This window comes from Schistocerca piceifrons, chromosome 3, assembly GCF_021461385.2.
Source record: "Schistocerca piceifrons isolate TAMUIC-IGC-003096 chromosome 3, iqSchPice1.1, whole genome shotgun sequence".
NCBI classification, from domain to species: domain Eukaryota; kingdom Metazoa; phylum Arthropoda; class Insecta; order Orthoptera; family Acrididae; genus Schistocerca; species Schistocerca piceifrons.
Genome location: NC_060140.1, coordinates 317,365,797 through 317,378,351, shown reverse-complemented (window position 1 = coordinate 317,378,351; position 12,555 = coordinate 317,365,797). Strand labels below are relative to the sequence as shown.

Here is a 12,555-nt window from a genome sequence, read left to right as displayed (position 1 = left end):
AAATTCTGCCATCTCTCTCCCCACATCCACCACTGTTGGCGGCTCACCTCCAACTGCGCAATGCTACGCGCTGTTCACATCCAACTGCCTAACACTACAATAGCAAATATTCCAACAATGCAAACCAGCCACAGACTTCACACAGCACTCACAGTGATTTTCATATAGAGCGCTACGTGGCGTTACCAATATAAAAAGCTAAAGTCTTCTTACTCCGTGCTTCATATATGACACCGTTAGGAATCTGATGATAAACGCTGCCAGTAGCAATATTTACAGAACTCAAGAGAGATTTCACAAGGTAAGGACTGCACAGACATAATGAACCCCGTCGTGGGAAGACGGGCCACACAGACTGAAACTTTTGTAACGATTGTAAATATGTGCTCAATTTCTATAATGTTTAAGATTCATTTAGTTACTTTAAAGTGTAAGAGGAGAACTTTCACTGTACGCTACGTGTCTTAAACATGGTAACTGGCATGAGTGATGGTGCGTAAACACAAAGTATGTCTCGATGACGAGAATAAAAGCTTTCAGAGCTGATGGAAAAGGAGAGTCGGTTTATCAGCTTGGAGTAGGGAACCTTGATCCATATACAACTGACTCGAAAAGTCATTAGCGACATTGGGAAAATTTCATATTTAATAATAGCTTGTACGTACAAGAAAACCAAGTCTGCGAATTACGAAATCGCGTACAACATCATTATCTGATCGACTATATGCTTCATCAAGCTTATGAATACCAACTGCAGTCTATGTGATCATTATATCGTAAGCATTTCAGTAAAGGCGTCAGGCCATATCCAAAGTGTTAGTGGCGTTTTTTGTATCCTGCCTGGATGGCGGCGCGTGAGTCTGCTCCTGAAAACTGAAAGGTTGGCCGAATGACGAAAGCGAATAGGAACAAGAGAGGTAAAACACTTCGGTACTGCGTGTAAAATTATAGATGTTTACTATAGCCAAGGTGGTGCGTGGGTCTGCTCCTGAAAACTGAAAGGTTGGCCGAATGACGAAAGCGAATAGGAACAGGAGAGGTAAAACACTTCGGTACTGCGTGTAAAATTATAGATGTTTACTATAGCCAACAACAAGTTAATAAACGGTTACATTACTTTGCAATGATGAGCAAGTAGCTGGGAAACCGTATTCCCGTCGGAAGTAGTACAAAGTCTCAATAGCAAGCCAACACCCTCTGAAGTTGAAGCTATATTTCTAGGCCGTCTGCTCTTGATGAAATGGGCTGAATCTGGAGCGAAGCACGTAGAGCTCCACAGCGCCGGTTAGAGCGCGCTGTCGTCGGTGTCTGTCGTAGTGGCAACTTAAGAACTTGCACCTACGCCGTGGCATCATAGCTATCGATGCCACAGCGTTTATTTTCTTCACCTCTTAAGCCTACATGTTTGTCTAATTTGCAATGTTGGATACAAGGTAAATGACAAATCACTTTATTACATCGTATAAACCACGTTTTGCGGGCTCAGCCGTTTCTCTAGGTTGTGTTCCAGGCATGACTGCAGTGCCACGTGGCGAGTGCATCGCCAATTCAGGCCCGCCTGTACGGGCAGAACCACTGCTCCCACGTGAATTCTTGCTGGGTTGCGCTGTTCCGCAGCCAGTGATGTCATCGGCGCTACGCCGCCCTGGCAGCCGTGCTGTGTGCTGTGTTTCGCAGTCTGTGTAACATCAGGCGCAGCAGGCGGAGATATGTCTGAACCACCGGCTCCTCTCAGTTTCAAGCACTGCTTTTTTTGGTAACGAAATTTACATGTCTGCATCAGATGCTTGATGATAATGCAGACCCCGTATCAAGTTTTATATTAGACATTTCACTTTATAATGCGGTTTCACAAGCCGACGGGGGCGAAATTGTTAAAGCATGCCCCCTATGATCAACACTGACCGTACCATTGAGTGTTGGTAGGAGTTCTAGTTCACTCTGAAGTTGTTCCCAATTCAACTTTTTTGTGATCAGTGTCCAGGAATCACTATGCAAACCGTCTACATCACAAGGTATAGAAATAACAGACCACTGAATGTAGAACTTGGCTGTATTCGCTAGTGGTACAACTTTGATTTGCCTTCCCGTCCTTCAACATTAGGAATTGTATATATGAAGATAGGCTACCCAGCCATTGACCTTCGTCTGTGCGAATGCGCACAGGTTGCCCGAACTCTTGCGGGAATCGTCACCTTAGTGTGCGCGAGTAATGAGTGGATGGACAAATATCTATTAGGTCCATTACGTATGTAGATTGTGGACAGTTGGGAATGTGGGTCTCACGGGAACCGTGCAAGGGATAAGTCCCTACAGTCGCGCTATTCATTTGTGTCCTCGGTGGCTCAGATGGATAGAGCGTCTGCTATGCAAGCAGGAGATCCCGGGTTTTCAGCTGTCCTCATCGAGGTATATCAATGACACCTGTCGGCAGCTGAGGGTTTCAATTAATTATCATTAGGAACTGTCACCAAGTGTCACGTCAGTTTTAGCAAACTCTAGAACCACCTTTTAAGTACACTGCGGATACACCATATATCCAACTTACACCACTTTTTGTTGACAATGGCACCGAGCGACGCTTTTCGTCTGTAGCATGTTGCCAACTGGGCAATGAAGGTCTGAGGATGCTCATTTCTCGTGAGTCAGACTAGTCCAATAAATCAAAACTCGACCTGTGCTGGCTTATCAATAAATTAACATCAATATTAGTTCACACTCTACCTTCATAGAGACTATATAACCCTTACATTAGCATTCTTTAATAGGAGTCCACGTTCGACTCTTGTTTTACCACGCCAGACGGCTGCTGTTACAGGGCACCGCACTGCAGTGAAATGCACAACTTGTGCAAGTCTCTCTGTGTCGCGATAGATCTCATTTGAGCTAATTTCGATCGTCACAGTATGTTGGTCATACAACCGCGAAATCCTAATGAATGTGAAATTTTAATCCAAAGTAACACCGTTGTCATTGCATTACGACTACTAATTATACTCACGGCAAGGGTGGGGAAGTGTGGTAACTTCCCTGTTTGATATGGTCCTTTACGCATATCAAATCTTCTCCTACTTCCTCTGGAATCTTCCGTGTACCACCATAACCGTGACACTTCTCCCTGCGTAGACATATAAAACGCATTTCTTTATGAGACTCAACACCTCTAATGTATCATCGATGCAGGTGGCTGCCGCCATTTAGAAATTTTAGTAATTAACTAGTAGTCATTGTCCATTAAACATGTATAAGTAACCATGCAACATTTTATGGAAGAGTGCAAATGTTCGCATCATAATTGTCAGTGAACGTATAGTGTCTTGTAGCAACGAACATATTAATGTTTACAAATGTATATTGTAATTGTTAACTGAATCTTGCATCGGTTCGTCGTGTAAAACATTATATTAAATGAAAAGCGCTAGTTTCCTTTCGTTCTTCAATATTAATTTAATGTGTTCACCTGTTTTCGGCTTGCAAGGCCATCATCAAACCTTTACTGACCATTGTCGCCAAAGATTGAAGCACAAACGCCCAGTATATTACATCTTTGGCAGTGTGGTGGTAATGCAACGTAAAAAGCAATAAGTTGTACACTAAATAAATATAAAAGGAGTAAACACGAAAAAACTTTAACATAAAAGTGGAAAAGCATGCCTACATACCAGTTTATGTTAATTGACAAAACCAATAAAATAAAATGAATTCAGTACTTGACAAGGCTACTTAAGAGGTATAAAATATGGAGAGTGATACACAAAACAATTAAAAGAAATAATTATCAGCTGTACCTTCAGAATATATGAAGAACTTAAGCAATATCAATAAGGTAAACAGAAGTGAATAACTGCAGTAAAATGGTGGAATGTGAGCGAACATGAAGTAAAAGCCATCTTTGAGAGTGTAGTGCTACTGCATTTTAAAAAGTAAGAAGATGAACAATATACATATATAAAGGTAGCAAACAGAAAAACATTAATATGATACTAAAAAACTGTGCCTATATAACATTTTGCATTGAATAAATGAGCCAAGTATAATAAAAACAGAACTTTACGACACAACTTCAAGAGGTATTAAACACGGAAAGTAATATCAGTGCCAATTGAAAGCAAGCCTTAACAATTGTAATTACAGACTATATGGATTATATAGGCAGTTTTAATAAAATAAATTAAAAGAACTCAATGAATACGGAAAAATGAGGGAATATGAGGGATCAGACAGTGTGCGAAGTAATGAAAAACTGAGAGGATTATATGAAGTTTAGAAAAGGGAAAGTATTAAGCTGCGTCTGGTCATTTAAGATTAGATCTGAACTGTGAGCTAGACGTTTGTTAATTTTCACGACTTCCAGCGGACTGAGGTTTTGGCGTTCGTTTGTTAAGTGATGGACATGGGACGCTGGCAGCAAATGTGGAGTCAGACTTCCGCTACCTCCACCTGCGTTCATGTTCAGTCAGCCAAGTTGCTATGTCTCTGCCTGACTGACCAATGTAAAACTTGTCACAATCAGGACAGGTAATTTTAAGTACCTCACTGTTCGTTAATAACTGGGGCTTATCTTTGCTATTGAAAATACTCTGGGCTGTTGTGTTCTTAACAAAGTAGGAAACTCTATAGTTGCAGGATTTCAGTGTTTTTGCTACAATCTGTGAGACTTCTCCTAGATTTGGTAATGTATCCTCTTACTTCTTTCTCTAAGACGACATTTTACAGGACACATGATACAGCATCCTCTTGTCTGAGACTTGTCTCTGTGTCGAACGTTTCTGACGTGACCCCTCGGAAATGCACTGCTGCCCTTAACCCATCCGTACAAGATTGTACCATTCTCACTAGCTTCTCGGGGATTCTCAAGACACGCATTGTAGGCTATTCCTGTAGACATTGCCGTATACATGTTGAAAATCGACGAACAGACTATAAATATCTCTATCATTTTCCCCCATCGTTTTTCATACAATTGTCTTAGAGTGAAAAAGTGATCTATTGTCGATCGGTTTGGTCGAAAGCCACCTTGGTTCAAATGGTTCAAATGGCTCTGAGCACTATGTGACTTAACATCTGAGGTCATCAGTCCCCTAGAACTTAGAACTACTTAAACCTAACTAACCTAAGGACATCACACACATCCATGCCCGAGGCAGGATTCGAACCTGCGACCGTAGGCCACCTTGGTATTCCTGTATGTTTTTCTCTATGAATGTTTATAATTTTCTGAGAATAATGATAGACAGTATCTTGTGCGTTGCAATTAGGAAGCTAATGCCTCTGTAGTAAACACTTTCCATTTTGCTTCCCTTGGTGCATATCGGCCATATTACGGCCAACTTCCATTTTTTTGGCACTGTCTCATTCTTCCATATCAAGCGGATCACTTTACAAATATCTAAGTCCGAGCTCTCACTTCTCTCTTTGATTAATTCTCCCATTATTCTCTCTTCATCTGAGGTCTTGTTGTTTTCTGAGTCTTTTGATTGAAATCTTCAAATCTTCTTCAGTCACTACCCACTCTTCTTCATCTTTTCTTTCCTCTGTTGTGTTTACAGGTAGCATCTCATCTGGGTCTGGGCGATTCAAGTGTTCTGAGAAGTATTCTCTCCACCTTTCTAGAATTCTTTCCTTGGCGTTCATGAAGTTGCCGTTCTTATTTCTAATGAAAAGGGTTAGGCTCTGAAATCCAAGTTTCCGATTTTTTATGCACTGGAAAAATTGTCTTGAATTCTTGTTGTGGTCCTCTCTCCAAATTTGTTCTAAGAAACTAGTTAGATATATTCTCTTCTCTGTTCTCAGAAATCGCTTCGTCTCCGTTCTGATGTTGCGAAAACGGTCCCTTTTTTGCTCGTGCTCCCTGTCAGCCAGCCACATCTCCATCATATTCCTTCTCTTTTCTGTAGCCTCACGGTATGTCTCCCTGAACCATTTTCTCTTTTTCGTTCTCTTCTTTGTTTCCAACGTCTTCTCCGCTATACTTAATAGCATGAACGTTATATCTTTACACTTCTCCTCCACATTCTTTCTTGCTTCCACATCAGGTAGACCATAAGTGTCCCGTATCAGATCAGTTTGTTTCGACTTCACCTACACCATCGTACCACAATTATCATTTATATCCTGTACAAACATTTGTGGAGAGTTTTTCGTAATTATAATAGTCAAAAGCGAAAATGTTGCCGTTAAAAATATTACCTGACTGTGAACCCATCACAAGAAGAAATAACATTTCGTTTGTTTATAAGAGAGTACAGTGATTTATCAAGTGGGTCGATAATCAGCATTTCGATCCCTGTTGAAACGTTAGAATGACCGGTAAGAAATTTACCAGCTTTTAAGCCGTTTCAAAACAATGTTGTAGCATTTAGACGAAGTAAGGAAGACAATAAATTAGGAAATAAATGCCTAATCGACGAAGTAATTGACACTAAACTGGCTGTATTTGCGATCGCGAGAATAAATTGCAACCCAAGACATGTCGTAGATACAGTAGCCAGATCTCGAGAAGAGCGAAAGCTTCTAATTCAATCAGATCTTGAATGTCACCTTTTATTTGTTTTTTGGTTGTCGTTTTCACACACATCCTGCATCCTGGGAAATACTGAAGTCAGAGTTTCGCTGTAATTATTATTTTTATTAAGATTATTTTTATTAACATCATTCATTAAATTGTTTACTTCTTTCATGCACAGAGTCGAAACCTACTGCGATAACGAGAACAGGGTATAATTATTACAGCGCTACGACACGTCGTGGTTACGGTGCCAAGAGAAGCAGCTAGACCGCAGAGCGATCGAAAGCTTGTTTAGAGACCGAGATTTCCGAGCTGCTCGAGTCACGCTCAGACACAGCACAAGCTATTTGTAGGAACGCAGGCAGGGCTCCAGGGCGGGGGCGCCCTGGATTCTCCGGCCAGTCTCAGGAGGAAGCCGCACAGTTGCGCTGCCCCAGGCAGCAGCAGTTGTGCGAACCGCGAAACGTAGTCGAGAGAGAGAGAGACTGGGTCATCTGCAAACAATGGCCGCCGGGAGACCCGTCTGTGAGGCCAGTCTGTGAAGCCAGCTGCACCGCTACGTGACTCGGGACTGCCGCGCGTCGTTGACTGCGGCATGCGGTGTCGCGTTCTGCGATAACTCGCCGATTTGTCACCGCTTGCGAGTGCGTCAACTTCCTTTCCAGAGAGTGAGCGCGTAGCACCACCGGCAAAGTGAAATGAAGACCTGTGCATGGTGGCACCATAATCGTGTTCGCGCCAGGGATATGTGGAGGGGAGGTAGTAACTACCTACAACCGAACACTTCAGTACTCTTTCAAGTGGAGTGATGTCGTATACCGGGTGGTTACTATTAACTTTCCCTATTTAACTCGTCATAACACGGAAACCAATTACCGTACGAGTACCAAACTTGGAAGCATTAATGTCAAGGACTGGTACCATTACTGCTAAAAACGGGGCAGTGTCCAGAAGAGTCTGAAAGCGCAGGATTGCATTGTGCACAGCAGAACGAAACATGTCCGTAGGTATGCTGTCTACCTCTCTTGATCCGTGCGGTTAAAGTCGCTGCAGTGTGGAAGCGCAAGACCGCTAGGGTCGCAGTTTCGAATCCTGCCTCGGGCATGGATGTTCGTGACGTCCTTAGGTTAGTTAGGTTTAACTAGTTCTAAGTTCTAGGGGACTAATGACCTCAGCAGTTGAGTCCCATAGTGCTCAGAGCCATTTGAATCCTACCTCTCTTGATAAGCTGCGCTTCATATCAACACATGTGTGAATGTTCCCCTGGTGAACCTTGTCCTTCTGGTAGCCCCACAACCAGAAATCACAGGGTGTGAGATCAGGTGACCATCTCGGCCAAGCATTTGGAAAGATCAGCTAATAATTCGATCGTTTCCAAGTGTGTTTCGGAGAAGCAGGTCAACTTCACGAGCGATGTGCGGTAGGGCCCCATCACGCATGAAAACTGTTCAGTTCAATGCGTCTCTCTCCTGTAGGGCGGGTACTACATGCTGGCGAGGGTGGCCGAGCGGTTCTAGGCGCTACAGTCTGGAACCGCGCGACCGCTACTGTCGCAAGTTCGAATCCTGCCTTGGGCATGGATGTGTGTGACGTCCTTAGGTTAGTTAGGTTTAAGTAGTTCTACGTTCTAGGGGACTGATGACCTCAGAAGTTAAGTCCCATAGTGCTCAGAGCCATTTGAACCATTTTGAACCATGCTGGCATAGCATATCGCAGGAACGCTGGCCAGTCTCACTGCACGTCTTTGGTCCTTGAGTGCCAACCTGTTCAAAACAGAATGGGCCAATAATGAACGTAGCTGTGAAGCGACATATACAGTAACATATATACTTATATGGATATGGTGTCTGTTCTTTCAGACACCACATCCATATAACTATATAGTTCTGGCAATACCGGCCATGACTTTCTTCTTCTGTGCGGTTGCACACATATTCCCCGAACTCTTACGGTACTTGGGAAGACTGTCTTCCACGAGTAATGAGTGTGTTGGGTAGGTACACTACGAATGTAGTGTGCGGACATATAAGGTGAGAATGTGGGTCTCGCGGGAAGCGTGCGCGAGATAGTCCCTGCAGTCGCACTACCCTCTGTGCCCTCGATGGCTCAGATGGATAGAGCGTCTGCCACGTAAGCAGGAGATTCCGGGTTCGAGTCCCGATCGGGGCACACATTTTCACCTGTCCCCGTTGATATGTATCAACGCCCGTCAGCAGCTGAAGGTATTAATATATAATTATAATTTCATACAGTGACAAGTTCACTATACGGCGGAACTTCATGCACAGTGACTGGTAGATCCCCATACTATGCAATTCTGTGTGTTCACCTCACCCGTCAGAGAAAAATGAGCTTCGTCTGTCCATAGGATGGTCCAGGGCCAGCCCTCGTAACTTCAGTCATTGGTAGAAAGTGGAGAGCTAAACCAACACGTCGTTGTGCGTCCTATGGTGCAAGCTGCTGTATGATATGGATCTTGTACGGATACAATTTGAGAATGGTTCGAAGCACCTTCCGTTCAGTGGACCACTGTCGTGACACAGCACACGCATTGCCTGACGATCGGGAATTGCGCTGAGAGTTGTCTGCAGTAGCAACATCGATTTCATCAACCACCTGTTGTGCAACTGGTCGTCGGCCTCTTCCCGGAGAGACGCCCAGTTCTCCAGTTTATTTGAACTTCTTCATCATGTTCCGCACAGCAGGTGGAGAAAGAGGACTCTTCCGTAATCCTTTCAGCCGGCGATATTCTCGAGCCGGCCGAAGTGGCCGTGCGGTTAAAGGCGATGCAGTCTGGAACCGCAAGACCGCTACGGTCGCAGGTTCGAATCCTGCCTCGGGCATGGATGTTTGTGATGTCCTTAGGTTAGTTAGGTTTAACTAGTTCTAAGTTCTAGGGGACTAATGACCTCAGCAGTTGAGTCCCATAGTGCTCAGAGCCATTTGAACCAATTTGATATTCTCGAAGTGCAGCTGCAGCATTACGGTTGTTTTGATAATAGAGCTTCACCAATAATGCCCTGTTCCTCTTGTCGAAGCTCATGTTGACGCGTCAGCAAGTGCACTGCGACTGGTCAGGTGTGTGAGACAATGAATCACGATGACTGATCAAGAGAGGTAGCCAGCATCCCTACGGACAAGTTTCGTTCTGCTGGGCAGAATGCAATCCTGCGCTTTCAGACTCTTCTGGACACTACCCCTTTTTTAGCAGTAATGGTACCAGTCCTTGACGTTAATGTTTCCAAGTTTGGTACTCGTACGGTAATTAGTTTCCGTGTTATAACGTGTCAAATAGGAAAGGTTTAATTATAACCACCCTGTATTACAAGTATCTATTCCACTGCCCTATATACCACAACAATTACACATTGACTCTAACTTTTGTTCGACAATTCTCCTCACTCACTTCGCCAGCATTCACGGACAGTGTAGTGTGTAGATATCGACGTTTCATCTAAATATGTCACTGGTCACTTAAGTTCTTATGTTTTATTTTTTTCGCAAAAGTCAATTGCCATACACCTTTTTTAAACTATGTCTTCCCCTCCGTACCTGATTTATTCCGTTGCCTTTGCCACAAGATGGCATACAAATGTCAATTTTTATCGGGAGTTTCTTTGAAGCCTTGGAGTCCAGTTCTGTACGACAAACGCTGTGAAGTACTCGCAAAGTTGTGTTGTTCATTAATATTGCAAAAATTGCTGCCTGAGGAAAAAAAAGGGCTCTGAGCACTATGGGACTTAACATCTGTGGTCATCAGTCCCCTAGAACTTAGAACTACTTAAACCTAACTAACCTAAGGACATCACACACATCCATGCCAGAGGCAGGATTCGAACCTGTGACCGTAGCAGTCGCGCGGTTCCGGACTGAGCGACTAGAACCGCTAGACCACCGCGGCCGGCTGCCTGAGAACACATTTATCCATATCGTCAATGGATTATTTATTGTGTACACTTTGCTTGTTCGTCATTTGGAAAGATCGTGATCCTCTTGTAGTAACTGACAAACAAGCGACCATCTCCAGCTCTACTGGTAAACTTATTAAACAAGTCAACACGTCAGCAACAATTGGATAACTCTCAAGAAATTTAAGTCCGTATTGAGAAAGCCAGAGCCGTGTTTTGTAAAATCACTAACGTGTTCATGTGCCATCATCTGCCAATGGAAACAAAATTTAGAATACTACGCTGCTACATATTTCCCATATTTTCTACGGAGATGAGACCTGGACTTTGACAGAGAGGCTTTTGAGATGCGGCTGTACAAGGGAATGCGAAGAGGGAAACATACAGATAAAAGTACTATCGACAACATTCTCCGCAAAATGAAGAAAGAAAATGAAGTCCTGAAGACAGTAAAATGCGGGACACGGCATTGGAAACAGGTATAAACGTTGCAGAACATTCTTCAGGAAACATACTAGGTATAAAAGAACGAGGAAGATGAACATCTTGACTCGGGAATTTAAGAACGTGAACTTAACATGCGAGCGAGGAACTTCTTGGAACAAGCTATGATGGTCATCAATATCCGGAACGTATAGACACTAGAAGAAGAAGATGAAGAAGAAGACGCCGTACTTAATTTGCTTTGCACTTTCCGTCGTCTCTTCCGTCAGCACTGTCATTCCTTTCTCAGCCGGCCGAAGTGGCCGTGCGGTTAAAGGCGCTGCAGTCTGGAACCGCAAGACCGCTACGGTCGCAGGTTCGAATCCTGCCTCGGGCATGGATGTTTGTGATGTCCTTAGGTTAGTTAGGTTTAACTAGTTCTAAGTTCTAGGGGACTAATGACCTCAGCAGTTGAGTCCCATAGTGCTCAGAGCCATTTTTGAACCTTTCTCCCTCTCATCTTCAGTGAATTTATTGAGGTTAGCAGAAAGTCGTAGCAGCTGCTTGCGAAGGCATTTTCCGCGATCGCTTACGTTGCCTACACTGCGGGATAACAAAATGCACTACCTTGAATTGGAATGTGACTGCACCCAGTGACGTATGTGTCCCGGTTCACTTTGTCGAGTAATATATGGCCTTCCTTCGTTATTATTGCTGTACCATGCATACTATTCTCGTACTCTTCTTCCTGTTTTCGTGCATACCACAGTCAGCTCGTTCCAGCTAGGAGCCCTCCATTTTCTGTTCGCTTGGGTCACAGTTCACAGTACTTCGTGAACGAAAACATATTCCATCTCGATCGTCACTTTATTTATTTATTTCACAATGTCGGCACCTGTGCTATTTTCAGGTGATTAATCACCATGAAGTGCGTCAATAAAATTATATTCTTTACCGTTAACCTTTTCAGATCTGAATTTTTTCTGGAGGAAGGAAAATTTTTCTTTATGTGGTAATGCTCTTAGGTAATTTTTTTAATGATTTTACATACATTATTCATACAAAAATATGTACCCGCTTTCAGAAAATACTCATTACACTAAGCTTCAATTTATGGACTAAAATAACTAATTATGAAATATTCTCCCTTGTAATATACAGTGAAATGATCAGTCAGTAATTACCACGCAAAATAACAATAACAAAATGCAATGAGTCAGTGGAATACAGTGAACCAACCACTTCCGTTTATTCTGGTGGTCACTGGTTGCTGCGTACTGATACAATGACTTGCTATTATTTTCATAGTGATCCCCAACAGTTGGCAGGACTTGAGCATCTCGAAAAGGATGAACATTCACAAAATATGTATCTCAGGTTTCCACTGAAAAAAACTTCTGATGGAGCTCAGACATAGTAAAAGTTAATGTACACAATTGTAGCCAGATGGTCTGAAAGGGTAAGACGACATTCGTCGTCCGTAAAAAAAAAAAAAAAAAGTAAGAATTAAACACTTCTGTTACTATACAGGTATTTTTTATTAAATTTAATAGATTCAGTAGTCTTTAGCTACTTTAACTTCATTTGTTTGTATATAATATTTGGCTGGATACCTGGCTTAGCACTGATGTGATTATTTTCTGCCTACTTCGGACCACAGTCCAATAATACTTCAGAAGCTGTATAAAAGTGAATTCTTACTCCCTCCTTTTATGT

At 42.9% G+C, this 12,555-nt stretch overlaps 1 protein-coding gene and 1 non-coding gene across 2 annotated transcripts in view; both read left to right on the top strand.

The window, feature by feature from the left end:
- Positions 1-12,555, top strand: part of LOC124790139 — a 302,687-nt gene that overhangs the window by 59,234 nt on the left and 230,898 nt on the right. The gene's annotated exons all lie outside the window — the stretch shown is intronic.
- On the top strand, positions 8,603-8,677 carry Trnat-cgu. The gene has a single exon. It is a non-coding gene; the product is annotated as a tRNA-Thr (tRNA).